Genomic DNA, 16,224 nt, shown 5'->3' with positions numbered 1-16,224 from the left:
TTTATTTATTTAGTACCATATGAGGTACTAAATGTCCGTCTTGCTTCACGGTTCAGCTCAACAGTCCGCACCAACGTATCTCTCAGAGTTCTTAAAATAAAGATCTGCAAAAGTTGACAAATCTTCCTCGATATAGGGGTTGGTTATATCTTGTACATTTATCTATCCCCTGGTTGATAGAGTGAATATGGTCTATTACAGTCTAGTACCCTTTACGACAGCCTTCCTGATCATGTGGTTGATTGAAGTCTGCGTTCTGACTATCAGCGACAACCTTAGTAAATACCGTGTAGGCAACAGACAGTAAGCTTTGACGTCTCTTTTCTTATGAATTAAGATGATGTTAGCGTTCTTCCAAGCTTCCAGTATGCTCGAGGTCATAAGGCATTGCGTATACTGGGGTTCAGCTGTATATATGTACTACACGCCTAGTCAAAAGCGTACAGCATACCGTGTTTGTCTCCTAGTGATGCAGCGTAGCTCGCTTTGCATCGTAAGCGTCCAATTTTTTTTCAATAGAGGGAGAAGCTATTCTCTTCAGCCCTTCAAAGCTGCCAGGGGTGCTGGGGAACCACATTGCACGGCTTAGAAGCAAACCTTTTCATGCTGCATACAATCTGCTACGAGCCAGCTCATCGTTCGTGACAATGATTTTTCTAAAGTGTCTTTTGAGCACCAGAGGCGACAGGTTGAGACGACGCGAGCCAGGCCAGTTTCTATATATAAAAAGGACAGGCTCTGTCCGAAACGTCGACTCCCAATAAACGAAGCGTTTCTCAATTTCGCATCTTATTTTAAACTAGCAACCAAGTACGTTTACATTATTGTGCTATATATATATATATATATATATATATATATATATATATATATATATATATATATATATATATATATATATATATGTTAAATTGAATTCAGCGCAAAAAAACAGACAAGGGACAAAGAGAGAGAGTCTGTTTTTTCTTTTTTTTTTGCGCTGAATTCAATTTAACATGCTTCACCAACTAGCCCGGCAGCTTGCTCTCCTGAAATATATATATATACATACGCACACCTGGAGGCGGTAAATGTTCCGTTTGTTATCCACACAATCGCATCAGCGCTCTTTGGAACACTCGCTTAAAACCCGCTTTGCTTTCACGCGCTTTTTGCATCGCTATAGCGCCATCTATCGCACTTGAACGAGAACAAAAAGGCCACGCAAGCAGCGGGAAATGTAAACCTATACGTGCTTTCCCTGCGTCTTAGCACTAAGCTCAATCCGACGAATAAAATGTTTCACAGTCAGTCGAGGACACCATTAAGGATTCTCACGAGGAGAGCGAGGCATCGATAATGCAATAAAACAGATCCATGCACAGACACTATCTCGTGTTACTGAACTGTCCACCTCAAAAACTAAGTCTTACTAGTTCCGCCAACGGGCACGGGCATCACACCTCTTCGAAAGAGGTCGCGAATGGCGGAAGAGCAGGCGTACTGATGAATATTCTTTTCCTTTTATGCTCCGAAAACGAACCCGAGTGGTGCGCGATTGCAGATGCTCTCGCGCACTGGCAGCGACTGCGGCAACTGTCAGCAGCCGTGTCACAGCCAAGCATGCAATGCTGAAGACGTGCACGCTTTTCTAAGGCGTAAATTTCGAATCTAGCGAATCTTCTAGGCATGGAAAACATGTCCTCATTTTATAGAGCTATATTTAAGAAAATTACAGCTTTGAGGGGAGCATTTGACATGCTACATCTTTCTAATTGAATCATTTCGCGTATCTCGAACGGCTAAAGAAATTATTAACTTTTAAGAGATTAATTACGCTAGTGCGCAGCGGAAATTATTCGCTCACGTTACGTTGGACATGCATGTTGTTAAATCACGGAAAAAGCTCCTCTTAAGGGCGTCCGCAGAACTTTTTCCAGGGCGGGGGGGAGGCACCCGATGTCCGGGGATGGGGGAGGCGGTAGGTTTTTAGTTGTTTTCTACTAGGGCATAAATAATACCCGTAATTAGGGGGGGGGGGGGGGGGGGGGGGGCAACCGCTCCCCCTTCCATGTCAAGAATTATACATTTGCTTTTACTTTCGACAAGAAATGCTAGTGTCTTTGCAGGCTCTGGCCTGCATAGCATGGGTAGGCGAAGCGAGCTCTGAAGCATGCCTGTCCATGCGGCTGTCCGCTATCGCACAGCAAAAAGAAGACTATCTACGGCGCTGATTTTATTGAAAGTGCGACTTGGGTGAGGTGGCACATGAACGGTAAACATGACGAAAACTGCGCTCGGGGGCGATGAATAAGGCCGAGGAAAAGACACTTCAGTGAAGACCAGCAACTCTTCACCCTTTTATTAGCTACACCGCTCACTATCCCCACAACCACGATGTATACACCTCTCCCAGAAGTACATAGTCATAATTTTTTTTTTTTTATCGGGAAGGGCCCATGGTAATTTTTTGCAGGGGTGGGTGGGGGGAGGTTGCTTGGTGATGTACGACCAGCAAGGGCGCTACCGGAATAATAAGGGGAAGGGGGAGGGGGTAAATGAGCTTGATTTTGTGGTGACCCAGGGCCCCCTCGGATACGTGCCTGCCCTCCCAGACTAACCTGGACATGGATCCATGACCCCAGATACCATCAGTACCGCAGCGGTGGCCTAGTGGTTTGAGCATCCGCTTCGCATGCGGGAGGTGCGGGGTTCGATCCCCAGTGCCACCGGGTACCCACCGGTGATACAGTGGGTACAAGTTTTCCCCTGCCTGGTGCTCGTCTTCTTTAGGATGAAATGCTTGGGAAATGTGTGTTTGGGCCCCAAGAAGAAAACACCTTGTGCCATGTGGCGCTCTTTGGCCGCAGATGCCCTTGCGCCATAAAAATACGTCGTCATCCATCCAGATGTCATCACATTTTCGAGAGCGTGCCCATGGCACTATAAGTCAAGTGCCGCTCTAAACGTGACATGAGCGTCGGTTTCTCTCAGAAAAGGCTCTTCGATAAGCTCCTCGCAGGTATGTGTGATCTTTTTCTGCCAAGAGCAGCGACATCAGTCCAATGTGCTTTGCAAATTTCAATATAGAAGTTCCACGGTAACCGAAGGTGAAGCGAAGAAGGGACAGGAAAGAGCGCTGACTTTCCTGTCCCTTCTTCCTTTCGCTTTCGGCCAAATTCATTCGCGCTGCTGAGCAGCGCTTTCAAAATTTTATAATCGTTTCCCTCCAGTCTGGCATCGTGTTAGCGACGCCATCGTGACAGGTGCATGTTGATTTGTGCTTACTTGTGTTAGCGGGCGCCATTTTGTCGTGTTTTCTATTTGTTTCTGCGAGGACCGTCCGTCCCTTTTCTTTTTTTTTTACGAGCGACGTGGTGCGTGTCTTACACCCCCGTGCGAGAGTCGGTGGGCGGCAGCTGCGGCGGTGCGCGCTGTGCCCCGAAGCAGTGTTCCCGTTTCGGAGGGGCGGTCGAGGCTCGGACGCTGGACCGCTCCCACTCCCCGGCGTTTCTTGGAAGAGAGGCTCTCGCACGTGTTCTTCTTTTCTCTGTGTGTTTACGTGTTTTCTGAGCGTATTTGTGTGTTTGTAACTGTGAGAGTGTCAACTTTGATACAGTGCAGATGCCCTTTGTGGGGCCCAGAAGAAGAGCGGAAAACGAGGAGACGGGTTCTTTTAGTGCGGCAGAGTGTGTCCGAGCGTGTGCGCGTGCGGTTCGTTGAGCGGAACGTTGTTCTTAGTGTGTGTATAAGCAGGCTTTGTACATTGTGTATATATTAAACTTGCATATTCTTAAGTGTAATTTATAGTCCGTCTTTCTATCTACATATATAAATATTCCTTCATTGTATATTGGTTAGCCGAATAAGCTAACATACTTCAGAAGTGGGATTCTTCAACCTGCGCGGCATTATCCACCTGCACGGCATTCTTCAACCGTCACGGGATCTTCAACCGTCAAGCCAACCTATGCAAGCGTGAAGAACGACGAGATCGACTACCCCCAAACTCGACGAGCGACGACGCTCCACGGAACAGCGGGACGTGAGTGTGCGAACTAAGCGAATTACCCCGAGCGGACTGATCACGTTCGTCGCCGAAATTGAACAATTTTGGCTATTGAACGAAATTTCTGTTTCAAGAATAACTGTGCAGTCATTTCAATGTGTACCTAATTTTGTCGAACTGCCCAGTGTTTAAGTTAACGAGATATAATTGTGCGTAATCTTGCTGGTTACTTTGTGTTTCGCCTCTTTATGTTCGTTGTTGTTTTAAGTTTAATTCTACTCGACCTAGTGCAAATCACCTCATTTTGTTGTGTGCTTAACGTGTGTTTTGAGAGTTTTCTGTTGTTTGAAGCAGAGTGTGACGGATGTAAATTGCTGATTGTTGATTTCTAGTTAAAAGGAGAGGCATGGCTGAAGGAGAGAGTGCGCCTTCTATGGCAGATTTGTTAAAGATGGTGAATGAGAAGAATGACATTATCAATGAGCTTCTGCAGAAATTAAGCATACCACCTCAGCCAACCGTCTCGACATTTCAGATAATGCCCGACATGAGCAAATCAATCAAAGACTTCTCCGCAGACAGAGACTCAGAATTGGCCAGCGATTGGCTCGAAAATCTAAATGGGACGGCGACTTTACACAATTGGCCTCCGGAATTTAAGCTCGAAACAGCTAAATCACATCTGTTTGGACCGGCATTAGACTGGTACCGAAGCCGTCGTGCGCGCATCAAGTCATGGAAGGAGTTCGAAGACCTCTTCCGCCGGACCTTCATAAGCCAGTCGAGCGCGGCAGATCGATACCAGCGAATGAAGGAACGCGTGCAACAAAGAAATGAGAGCACGAGCGCGTATTTTCACGCTAAAGTACGTTTGTGCGCCGAGGCCCACCTGGACTTCAGTGAAACGCGTGAGCAGGTGTTGATTGGCCTGAGGTCGAGTCAGCTGTGCTCCATGCTCATGGGGCGCACACACGACGATGAGGACGACCTCATTCATGACATCCAAGATTATGAGAGAGTGGAAAAACAGAGACAGGAGCGACGCGTACATGAGATGGGGTTTGAGACGGGCGGCACACATCCCAAGCGTGTTGCAAGGCAAGGATACCCCGAAGTTCCAAAAGGGCCTACGATGAGGGACACGAGACCGCCCCTCCGGAATGACAAGGGAGAGCCCAAGTGTTACAACTGCAGCGGATTTGGGCACATTTCCAGGGATTGTCCTGAGCCGAAGCGCGAGGTAGCATGCTTACGCTGTGGGCAGACCGGGCACACCCAGAGGCACTGCGGGCAACAGATTACCGTAGTTGAGGAGCCCAGTACTGCACGGCGAGGGCTCCTGCTAAAACATGTGACAGTCAATGGGAAGGTGAAATTAATTGGGATGGTGGACACCGGCAGTTCAAGCTGCATAATGCGTGCTTCCGCTGCTGCCCGCTGTGGCGTCGAACTCAGGGACGAGAAAAAACCGCTTTACGGGTTTGGAAACACAAACACCCCGGCTGCGCGCACCATTGGGACCTGCAACGCAGACCTTGAAGTAGATGGCGTCGTCGCGAGGGCTGCCCCTGTTCTTGTCGTCGCGGACGAGGCGCTATCCATTGATGTGATTATAGGAAGGACCTTCACAGAACTTCCACACGTCACGTATGGGAGCGCGGACGGTTGCTTTCGTTTTTGGCACAGGAATCAATGCCCATTCACTCACCTCGAGGCAGCTCCGGCAGGGCGGCTGCGGCTCGTGACTTCGGAAGACGCCCAGCTTGAGGGTGAATCCGTCAACTGGGTTACCCTCACTACACACAGCGACCTAACGGGACCAGTTGTTGTAGGTCGTTTGGGGAAGGACGTGCTTGTCGATATGGTAGGCGGTGAGGTCACGCTGCCACTTTGTCCGATCGATAGCGGAAGAACGGTTATCAAAAAAGGACACCTTTTTGGGCGCGCGGTGCCGGTTGACATAGCCGAAGCGGATCGAGGGTCCCCGAGCGATGTGGAATTAGAGGAAGGGAAGGAAAAGAGCGAGGAAGTGCGTTTGGTTTTAGAGAGACGACCAATTCTTGAGCACGAGGTTGATGTCGGAGAAAGCGTCACCGCCGAGCAGAAAGCAGAGCTGGTGAAGCTGCTCAACGACTATCGAGACTGTTTTGCGATGGGCCTCGAGGAGCTGGGATGCACAGACGTGCTCGAGATGGACATCCAGGAGGTCCCGGGAAGTTCGCCGGTGGCAGTGCGTCCCTACAAGACGAACTTGGAAGAGAGAGACACAATGAGAAAAATAGTCCAGGAATGGAAGCAGCAAGGCATAGTGAGTGAGACCCATTCTCCGTACGCGAGTCCGGCGATTCTGGTCAAGAAAAAGAACGGAGAAAAACGGCTCGTGGTCGACTACCGCAGGCTAAACGCACAGACGGTTAAGGAGAAATATCCCTTGCCAAGTATAGACGACCAGCTCGAGAGACTGTCGGGAGCCAAACTGTACGCCGTGTTGGACCTCGCACATGGCTATTTGCAAGTGCCGCTCTCCGAGAGTGCAAAGGCGAAGACTGCCTTCATAACTCCTGACGAAACAGGGCAGTTTGAGCGCATGATATTCGGGCTCACCAACGCTCCGGCGGTTTTCCAGCGCCTCATGAACAGAGTTTTGGGCACACTCAAGGGAAACGTAGCAATGTGCTACCTCGACGACGTTCTGATTCCCGCCGAGAACTGGGAAGACCTGATCATCAGATTGAGGAGGGTGCTAGAGGCTCTTAAAGGCGCAAACCTGACCCTGCGTCTATCGAAGTGCGCATTTGGAAGGGAAAGCGTCGATTTCTTGGGATTTCGCCTGAAGGGAGGAGAAGTTCACCCCGGAGAAAACAAGGTGCGAGCGATCTCAGAGTTTCCCGTTCCGACAAATGTTCATGAAGTGAGAAGCTTCTTAGGGCTGACGGGCTTCTTTAGAAGATTTATTCACAGGTACGCGCTCATCGCTGAGCCCTTGACACGGCTAACAAAAAAGCACGCAGAATTCGACTGGGGAGAAGAGCAAGATGAGTGTTTCTCAATGCTGAAGCGTTTACTTACAACTGACCCAGTTCTTGCCCTGTACGACCCGAATGCAGAAACAGAGCTTCACACGGATGCCAGCTCAAAGGGACTCGCAGCCATGCTTTTGCAGCGAAGGGAAGGTGAGGATAAATGGCGGCTTGTGTATTGCGTGAGTAAGAAGACGACCGAAGCTGAAAGCAATTACCACTCATCAAAACTGGAGCTGATGGCCATTGTGTGGGCTGTCGACAGACTGCGGTCCCTCCTATTGGGAATACATTTCACCGTCGTGACAGACTGCCAGGCTCTCGTGTACCTGAACGCGCAACGCACGCAGAAGCCACAAATCGCCCGCTGGTACGACCTAATTCAGGAGTTTGATTTCTCTGTGAAACACCGACCGGGAACGCAGATGACGCATGTGGATTCCCTCAGCCGAAACCCTCTGGAACCTGCCGAAGACACCTTGGGTGCAATAATGGATGACAAGCTGGAGGTATTTGCGGTTGGGACATTCGACGACCAGATACTGACTATCCAGAGAGGTGACAAGGAGCTGAGAGAAATAATCAAGATTTTAGAGAAACCGAAACAGGAACGCACGAAGGAAGAGACTGCAAGGGTTGACGGCTACGCACTCGACAACGCTAAACTGGTGAGAATCGACCGTGGAAGCCTAGTTGGCAGGTTCGTCGTGCCAAAGTCGATGAGGAAGGCAGTCGTTGTGAGGTGCCACGACCTGCAGGGACATTTTTCAACTGACAGAACGGTTGCAAAAATCAAGGAAAAATTTTGGTTCCCTAGGATGCACCGATATGTGCGAAGGCATATCACTCAATGTTTTGAATGCATTTACAACAAAGTGCCAGGAGGAAAGAGACCAGGACTTCTTCACCCCATCCCGCCCGGAAGGCGACCGTTCGAGGTCTTGCATATGGACCATCTGGGGCCTTTCGTGAGGAGTAAGAGGAAAAATCAATTTTTGTTGGTTGTCGTTGACAACCTGACCAAATTTGTGAAGATATTCGCCACACGAGACACGTCTGTGAAGCATGTTCTTCGCGCTTTCGAAGAACTAATATATGAGAGAGGACTACCGGCGACGGTGATAACAGATCGTGGGAGTTGCTTCACATCAAAGGAGTTTGAGAAGTTTTGCAACGAGAGGACAATAAAACACGTTCTGAACTCCACCCGCCATCCCCAGGCAAACGGACAAGTGGAAAGGGTTAACCGCACTGTGTTGCCGGTCATCACAACATTGATTAGAGATGCTGACCATCGTGACTGGGATGAACGGATAACGCAAGCAGAGAGCTTCATGAACAATGCTGTAAACAAATCCACGAACAAAACGCCGTTCGAGCTACTGCATGGCTACAGGCCAGACTTCTACGCTGCAGCCTTGCAACAGTTAAACGCAACCGCAGATCCGCGTGAAGACCCAAACGAACTTCGGGCTAACGCTAGAGCTCGGATTTTGAACGAGCAGCAGCAGAGCAAGCAAGCTTACGACCGCCGACACTTCCCCGCAAAGCTCTATGAAGTGGGAGAGGTGGTTTTTATGAAAAGAGCGCCTCAGCAAACAGGAAAACCGACGAAAACACAAGTGAGATACCGAGGACCGCTTGTTATAACTGAAGTCCTGCCGTCGGACACCTATCGAATTGCTGACTTGGAAAGACAAGGCAAGAGACAATTTGCGACGACTGCGCACGTGTCGCAGCTGAAGGGATGGCCGATGACAGACAGCGGCACCAGAGATGACGACGACAGTACTTCGGACGAGGAAGATGAAGATAACGCGTGCGATGATGCGGGAGAGGCCTGCTTGAGTGCTCGACCACAGAGAACGCGACGACCTCCCGAAAGGTTTCAGTCGAACTAAGGAACTACAAAAAAAAAAAAAAACCTGTCTGGACGAGGCAGGCAGTCGCATTTAACCAGTGTTTCTCCTTATTCATCGTCTTTTTGTGCATCTAAATGAGTGTTGCTTATTACCGTGTCAACAAAAAAGTGTTTGATGTCTGTCCACATACGTGCATTGCAGTTTATGAAAATTGTACCCTCCTGTGCTTGTTTGAGTGCTTTTGAATTTCTTCTTCTTCTTTTGCGTGTGCTTCCGTTTAACGAGGGCGTCAAACAAGTCAGGATGCCCGAGTGTTAGCGGGCGCCATTTTGTCGTGTTTTCTATTTGTTTCTGCGAGGACCGTCCGTCCCTTTTCTTTTTTTTTTACGAGCGACGTGGTGCGTGTCTTACACCCCCGTGCGAGAGTCGGTGGGCGGCAGCTGCGGCGGTGCGCGCTGTGCCCCGAAGCAGTGTTCCCGTTTCGGAGGGACGGTCGAGGCTCGGACGCTGGACCGCTCCCACTCCCCGGCGTTTCTTGGAAGAGAGGCTCTCGCACGTGTTCTTCTTTTCTCTGTGTGTTTACGTGTTTTCTGAGCGTATTTGTGTGTTTGTAACTGTGAGAGTGTCAACTTTGATACAGTGCAGATGCCCTTTGTGGGGCCCAGAAGAAGAGCGGAAAACGAGGAGACGGGTTCTTTTAGTGCGGCAGAGTGTGTCCGAGCGTGTGCGCGTGCGGTTCGTTGAGCGGAACGTTGTTCTTAGTGTGTGTATAAGCAGGCTTTGTACATTGTGTATATATTAAACTTGCATATTCTTAAGTGTAATTTATAGTCCGTCTTTCTATCTACATATATAAATATTCCTTCATTGTATATTGGTTAGCCGAATAAGCTAACACTTGCATCTTATTTCTTATCGTATTTCAGCCGTTTCGGTCAACATCTCGCCGGCCAAGGCCGTCCACAAACAGAACTCCTCAGGAAAGACAATCCTTTTACCTGGAAGTGCGTAAGCTTTTTGGTCGTTCATCTCATTGCTCACCGCGCCACCTATACTAGTCTATTTAGAAGCATCAATTCATGCTCAAGTTCACACCAACGCCAACGGGCACAATTACGGTGCTGTCTTTTCCCAACAACAGCCGAGCCATAAACGCGCCATTTCTCATGTCTGCGCCTAAAAAATGGGCTCTTGTCGAACTCCGCTCTTGCCTGTATGGTCGGCATTCCAAAGTCGTGACCGGCCGCAATGCTTTCTGCTTACTTTATTCACTAAAATATCCTACGGACCGACTGCTAGTCTGTTTTTTGTCCCTTCAAGAATATTCCTTCACTGTCACGTACAAGTCCAGCCGTATGCACCACGACACGGGCTGTATTCCTTCTCACAGACGCGTGATTAGGGAGACCGATGTTGGGCTTTGCCTCTCGATTTTTTCCGGCTCTCTCAGAGCCGCGACCTCTCGTTAAGAACGCTGACAGAAGGCCTCGACTCTGCAAACCCGAATGCCTCCGTACGACTACGTGTTCTCCACGACGACATTCTGCACCGGCGCAGTGTCCACTCTGACAAGCCTAAGTTGCTAATTGTGGTCCCTCAACGGATCTGCTCAGCTCTCCTAAAGACACTTCATGACCTGCCGACCACTAACCATCTTGGCGTGTCCCGCATGTACGAACAGTTTGTGCCGTGTCATATTGTTGCCCCCGTAACCTGTGTCACCGTAGGAAAAAGGCCCCTACGTTTCCTATTGGTCCCCTTCAACCCATTGATATTCACCTCTGACCTTTGATCGCGTTGGTCTCGACTTGCAGCGTCTTTTATGGACGTCCTGCTGAGACGATAAGTCGACTGACAGTGTCAGTTATTATGCATGTCAGGTGCGCTATAACGGGTCCGTTAGCCACAAGTGGCGCGACCGAATTCAGAGTTTTTGTTCTTCAAGGCGTTGTCCTTCATCATTGTGCTTCACGTCATTTACTCTCCGACCGAGGCGGCTTTTTCTGTCAAAAAGTTGTCGATGATATCTTCCACTTGCGTTCCAGCACCACAAGCTCACAACATCCTATAATCCAGATCAGTGGCAGTACCATGTAAAAACCTCCACCCAACCTAGAGCTGACATGTGCATCTCAGCCGAGTCCAGTGTTTGCTACATGACTTTACCTTGTGCTACGTTCGTCGAGAGTTCTTCCCGTCGCAACATCACCGGCTCAACCACATAGTATGCACGAGATGTCATCGCGTAAGCCGATCTTCCGCGCCACCTTGCCTGCGCCCAGAAGTTGTTTATGACCACTGGCATCGGTAGGACCACTTCTCTTCGCGCTCACTTGTCCTCCTGCGGTGTCCATTTTGCGAAAACCTCCTCTCTTCGTGCGCTGGCCAAGGCAGCCGACATAACCAACGAAAGGGCCCCGCTCGATTCTCCAATGTTGTCCACCCGCCACGCGACCGCCGTTGCGCATGCTGCTCTGCTCAAGCCTTAATGAGCAGTTGATGCTCTTCAAGCCTAGTACTTGGAAGTGGTTTTACCTCCGATGCTCGTCTCACGACGATACGTGCGGAAAAAGATGAATAGCGGTTCTCCTGCTTGGTGCCTCTTGGTCCTGACTATTCAGCTGTGCCTTTACTTGTGACTTCTAATGTTTTCTTCTTTTTTTTTTGTAGAGTACGCCACGTCGAATAGAAGATGACAGAAAAGGCGATGTAAATTAGTGGGGAAAGAATGAACGGGGAGATTTAACAGTGAGGAAGGGCTATAATGGTTTATAGCTATAGGCCTGAAATGCAATGTGGTGTACATAACCACATAAATTGCGAAGGCAGGCATTGTCTGTAAGCCACAATCGAAGTGGAAGTCACTGTTTCCGCACAGCCCACCTTGTCGAAGAACTCGAGAACCGAGGCGCGCTCCGCCGATGTTGCATATGGCATGTTCACAATAGGTGCCGCCCATCAGCCTAAAAGGCAGGTGCTGCAGAGGGGGGGAACTGGTCAGGTGTTTGTAAAATCTGACTGCTCCACCCGTGCCCAACCGCCGGTGTAAGGATCACTCCGACCCGCAGCTGCTTCAGGGAGGTCATCCTCCACCGGACTTAGATCGCGGGGAAGGGGTTACGGACAGGAGGGAATGAGGGCACATGTACACTGACTAAGGAAGGCAGAGGATGTAAGGTGGGTTAGGGGTGGATCTGTCGTGATAGAGTTAGGGGAGTTGGAGGGATGTCTATTTCTTGGGAAATAGCATCAGTTAAGGTATTAATAGCATCTGTGGTAGCCCGCACCCAGTGAATACGTAGAGGCGCTGGGTATGACCAGCGAACATCGTGGGTTAACTTTGAAACTTGAAGGGTACCGCGTACTCTTTTAAGGTGCTTGGATCAGACTTCATTTTCCATTTTATACATTTCCAATTTTGGCGTCTCCAATAGCCTCAGTCGCTTTGGGACGTTAAACCCCATAAACCAAACCAAACATTTCCAATTTTATAAAAGCACCTTATAAAAACAGTAATTTCGTCAATTTTTTCATGTGATTTTTTCCTACAGTATCTTTCGCATCGTAGAAAGCGAGCTCCATAGCGAAGTAGGGCATCAAGATATATGGGGGGGGGGGGGGAGCCACTGCATCGGCTTGTACTGTTGGATGTATGGGACGACGGTTACGCAGTCGCTCGCTACCTGCACATCGTGTGTCTTCCTTCTGGTTTTCGGCATAGCTATATCAAGCCTTCGCATAATCACACAAGCTTGGAGGGTGGAAAATTGGCTTCTTTTAATGTCTATGAGGGTTTAACGTCCCAGAGCGATCCAGGCTATGAGAGACTAGCTTCTTCTGAACGGAGCATCTGGGATAATAAACTGTGCCCAAGGGAGTGAACGCAGGATTTTGTTACAGCCGCTCCCAACTCCCAAGCAGCTGACGGCAGTGCACCCCTTCACTAAATCCAAGTGGCTTGAGTTGTAATTTAGTAGATGCTTCACGGACCTCGGTCCATGCACCCAGCAGAAGTGGTCGTGCTGAAATAGGAGAAAACAAATAAAGAAAACGAAGAGCGCTGAACGTAAGCCGCACTGTATACTCAAGCCATGTACTATACCGAGCGTTTCAAATTATTCAAATTTCAATAGATTTTTTTCTTTCAAAAGCCGTATAAGATAGGCTGGTGCAGACTGATTAGGGGGATTACACGGCAAGGAGGACATTATTTATGCGACAGTGTGCAACTAAAAGACAATTTATTAACTATAAACTTGTATAGTCGGTTTTTATTTTCGGTTTTTCGCCTAAAGGTTATACCAGGAGTATAGAAGGACTCTGATTTTATTGTGAAATTCAAAGCCGTCGAGACCAAAAGTGAGGCCACTTTTTAATATTTCCGAATTGGCAACGTGGATGGAGATGTTGAATGTGCGAAAGATGTCTTCGAACTCTCCTTAAGTTGGCTTCCCAGCATTATACCTTCGTCAAATGGCCTCGCGGCACGTAGTATTGACACGAAAACAACATCAGCGTCTTCTGCGTCATAAACACATGAACCGCATAAGTGTTTCCTGCATTAAATATTTGAATGCTGCCATTTGATCAATGTGCAACGTGGAAAAGCCAACCCTAGCAAGTTTCAAAAGCATGTTTTTCACGTTCGATATCTCTAGCCACAATACTGATTCAGGCAATTTGAAAATCAGCTCTCCTTCGATGTTGACCGCCTTCAATTTCACAATATTGTCACGTTGTAGTGACGGCAGTCCAGCGGTCAGGAAGACACCAGAAAGACTTGTAAACGAAGCTCTTTATTTGGGCTGACTTGCGCCCTCAAAAGAACTGAATCACTCGGCGGCGGCGTAAGCAGCAGGCGTGCTCGGCGGTCGTCGAACTACGAATGCCCGCTGCTCGCGGCATCGTTCAATTTAAAGCCGGCAAGGAAACTTCGAGATAACAGGTCGAGATCATCTAGAGTAATCTAGAAACAAGTAGATGCAGCTGTTCATGGCTGTGAACAATCGAGATTAGTCCGGTCGCTTCTCGCGTCACGAACAAAAGTGATAACAACCCTTTCCTGCAGCCTTGAGCGTGAACGAACAAACACTACAAATGATACGTGGCATTACCCCCCTTCCAAAGAAGCGTCGCCTCGACGCTTAAAAAATGAATAATACGGACAATGTAAACATCGCGTCCATTAGCGTTCATAGTAAGGTTTAAGGCGTACGACATGTACGACTTCCGGGCGTCTGCGTCGTCGTTGAGATCCTGTAGTGCCGTCGGGGATGACTTCATAGTCGAGGTCACCGATGCGACGGAGAATCCTGTACGGGCCAAAGTAGCGTCGAAGCAACTTTTCACTCAATCCACGGCGGCGAATTGGCGTCCATATCCAAACACGATCACCTGGCTTGTAATTCGTGTCTCGTCGGCGCAGATTGTAGCGTCGGGCGTCGGTGTGCTGCTGGTCTTGAATGCGAAGCCGTGCAAGTCTTCGGGCTTCCTCGGCGCGATGAAGGTAGGCGGCGACGTCGAGGTTGTCTTCGTCGGAAACGTGCGGGAGCATTGCGTCGAGTGTTGTTGTGGGCTTCCTGCCGTATACCAGCTGGAATGGAGTAAACCTGGTTGTCTCCTGGGTGGCAGTATTATAGGCGAAGATCACGTAGGGCAGAATAGAGTCCCACTGCTTGTGTTCGGCGTCGATGAACATGGAGAACATGTCTGCGATGGTCTTGTTCAGACGCTCTGTGAGTCCGTTGGTTTGCGGATGATAGGCAGTTGTCCTCCGATGACTTGTCTGGCTGTACTTTAAAATGGCTTGCGTCAGTTCCGCTGTAAATGCTGTTCCTCTGTCTGTGATGAGTACTTCGGGTGCGCCGTGTCGGAGGAGAATTTGTTCGACAAAAAATTTTGCAACTTCTGTTGCGGTACCACTAGGCAACGCTTTTGCTTCGGCGTAGCGGGTCAAGTAGTCGGTGGCCACGATGATCCACTTGTTACCTGATGATGAAGTAGGAAAGGGGCCGAGTAGGTCCATCCCGATTTGCTGAAAGGGCTTAGTTGGCGGTGGTATGGGGTTCAGGAGTCCGGCTGGTCTAGTCGGAGGCGTTTTGCGTCGTTGACACTCACGGCACGTTTTCACGTAATGCGAAACGTCGGTAGCTAGCCGCGGCCAATAGTACTTCTCCTGGATGCGGTGCAACGTGCGAGCAATCCCGAGATGCCCTGCAGTCGGCTCATCATGACATGCCTGCATAATTTCTTGCCTGAGATTTTTGGGCACGACAAGAAGATGCACTGTCCTGTTGGGCGCGAAGTTCTTCTTCAGAAGGACATTATTGTGAAGGACGAAGGACGACAGTTGGCGCTTGAACCCTCGGGGAGGCGATGCGGTCTTGCCTTGCAGATAATCAACCAGGCTTTGCAACTCAGGATCCGAGCGCTGCTGCTGCGCGAAACTGCTCGCGCTTACCGGTCCTAAGAAAGCGTCGTCGTCTTCCTCTTCCGGTGCTGCGTCGACGGGGGCTCGCGACAAGCAGTCTGCGTCGGAATGCTTGCGGCCAGATTTGTAGACTACAGTTATGTCGAATTCTTGAAGGCGCAGGCTCCAACGAGCAAGGCGGCCGGAGGGATCTTTCAAATTGGCTAGCCAGCACAGAGCATGGTGATCGCTCACAACCTTGAATGGTCGTCCGTACAGGTAGGGGCGAAATTTCGACGTGGCCCAAATAATGGCGAGACATTCTTTCTCGGTGGTCGAGTAGTTGGCCTCGGCTTTCGACAGTGAACGGCTAGCGTACGCGATAACCTTCTCCTGTCTACCATTTTTCTGAACGAGGACCGCTCCTAAGCCCACACTGCTTGCATCGGTATGAACTTCGGTTTCGGCGTTTTCATCAAAGTGCCCGAGCACAGGAGGGGACTGTAAGCGGCGCTTCAGTTCGTTGAAAGCTTCCTCTTGCGGCCTTTCCCATTTAAAAGGCACGTCAGCCTTGGTAAGTTGGGTCAAAGGTTCAGCGATGCGCGAAAAGTTCTTGACGAATCGCCGGTAATAAGCGCATAATCCAAGGAATCTGCGTATAGCCTTCTTGTCATTAGGCTGTGGAAACTCTGCGATCGCAGCCGTCTTCTTCGGGTCTGGGCGAACTCCATCCTTGCTTACGACGTGACCAAGGAACAGCAGCTCCTCGTAAGCGAAGTGGCACTTCTCTCGTTTCAGTGTCAGGCCTGAAGACTTGATCGTTTCCAGCACTGTCCGAAGCCTTCTGAGGTGGTCTTCAAAGCTTGTGGAGAAGACAACAACGTCATCTAAGTAGACTAGACAAATTTGCCACTTCAAGCCTGCGAGCACTGTATCCATTACTCG

The sequence above is a fragment of the Amblyomma mixtum genome, chromosome 3 (genome assembly GCF_055824585.1).
Source record: "Amblyomma mixtum isolate Tamu chromosome 3, ASM5582458v1, whole genome shotgun sequence".
Taxonomy (NCBI): Eukaryota; Metazoa; Arthropoda; class Arachnida; order Ixodida; family Ixodidae; genus Amblyomma; species Amblyomma mixtum.
The sequence above is the reverse complement of the archived record's forward strand: the minus strand, read 5'-3'. Positions refer to the sequence as shown.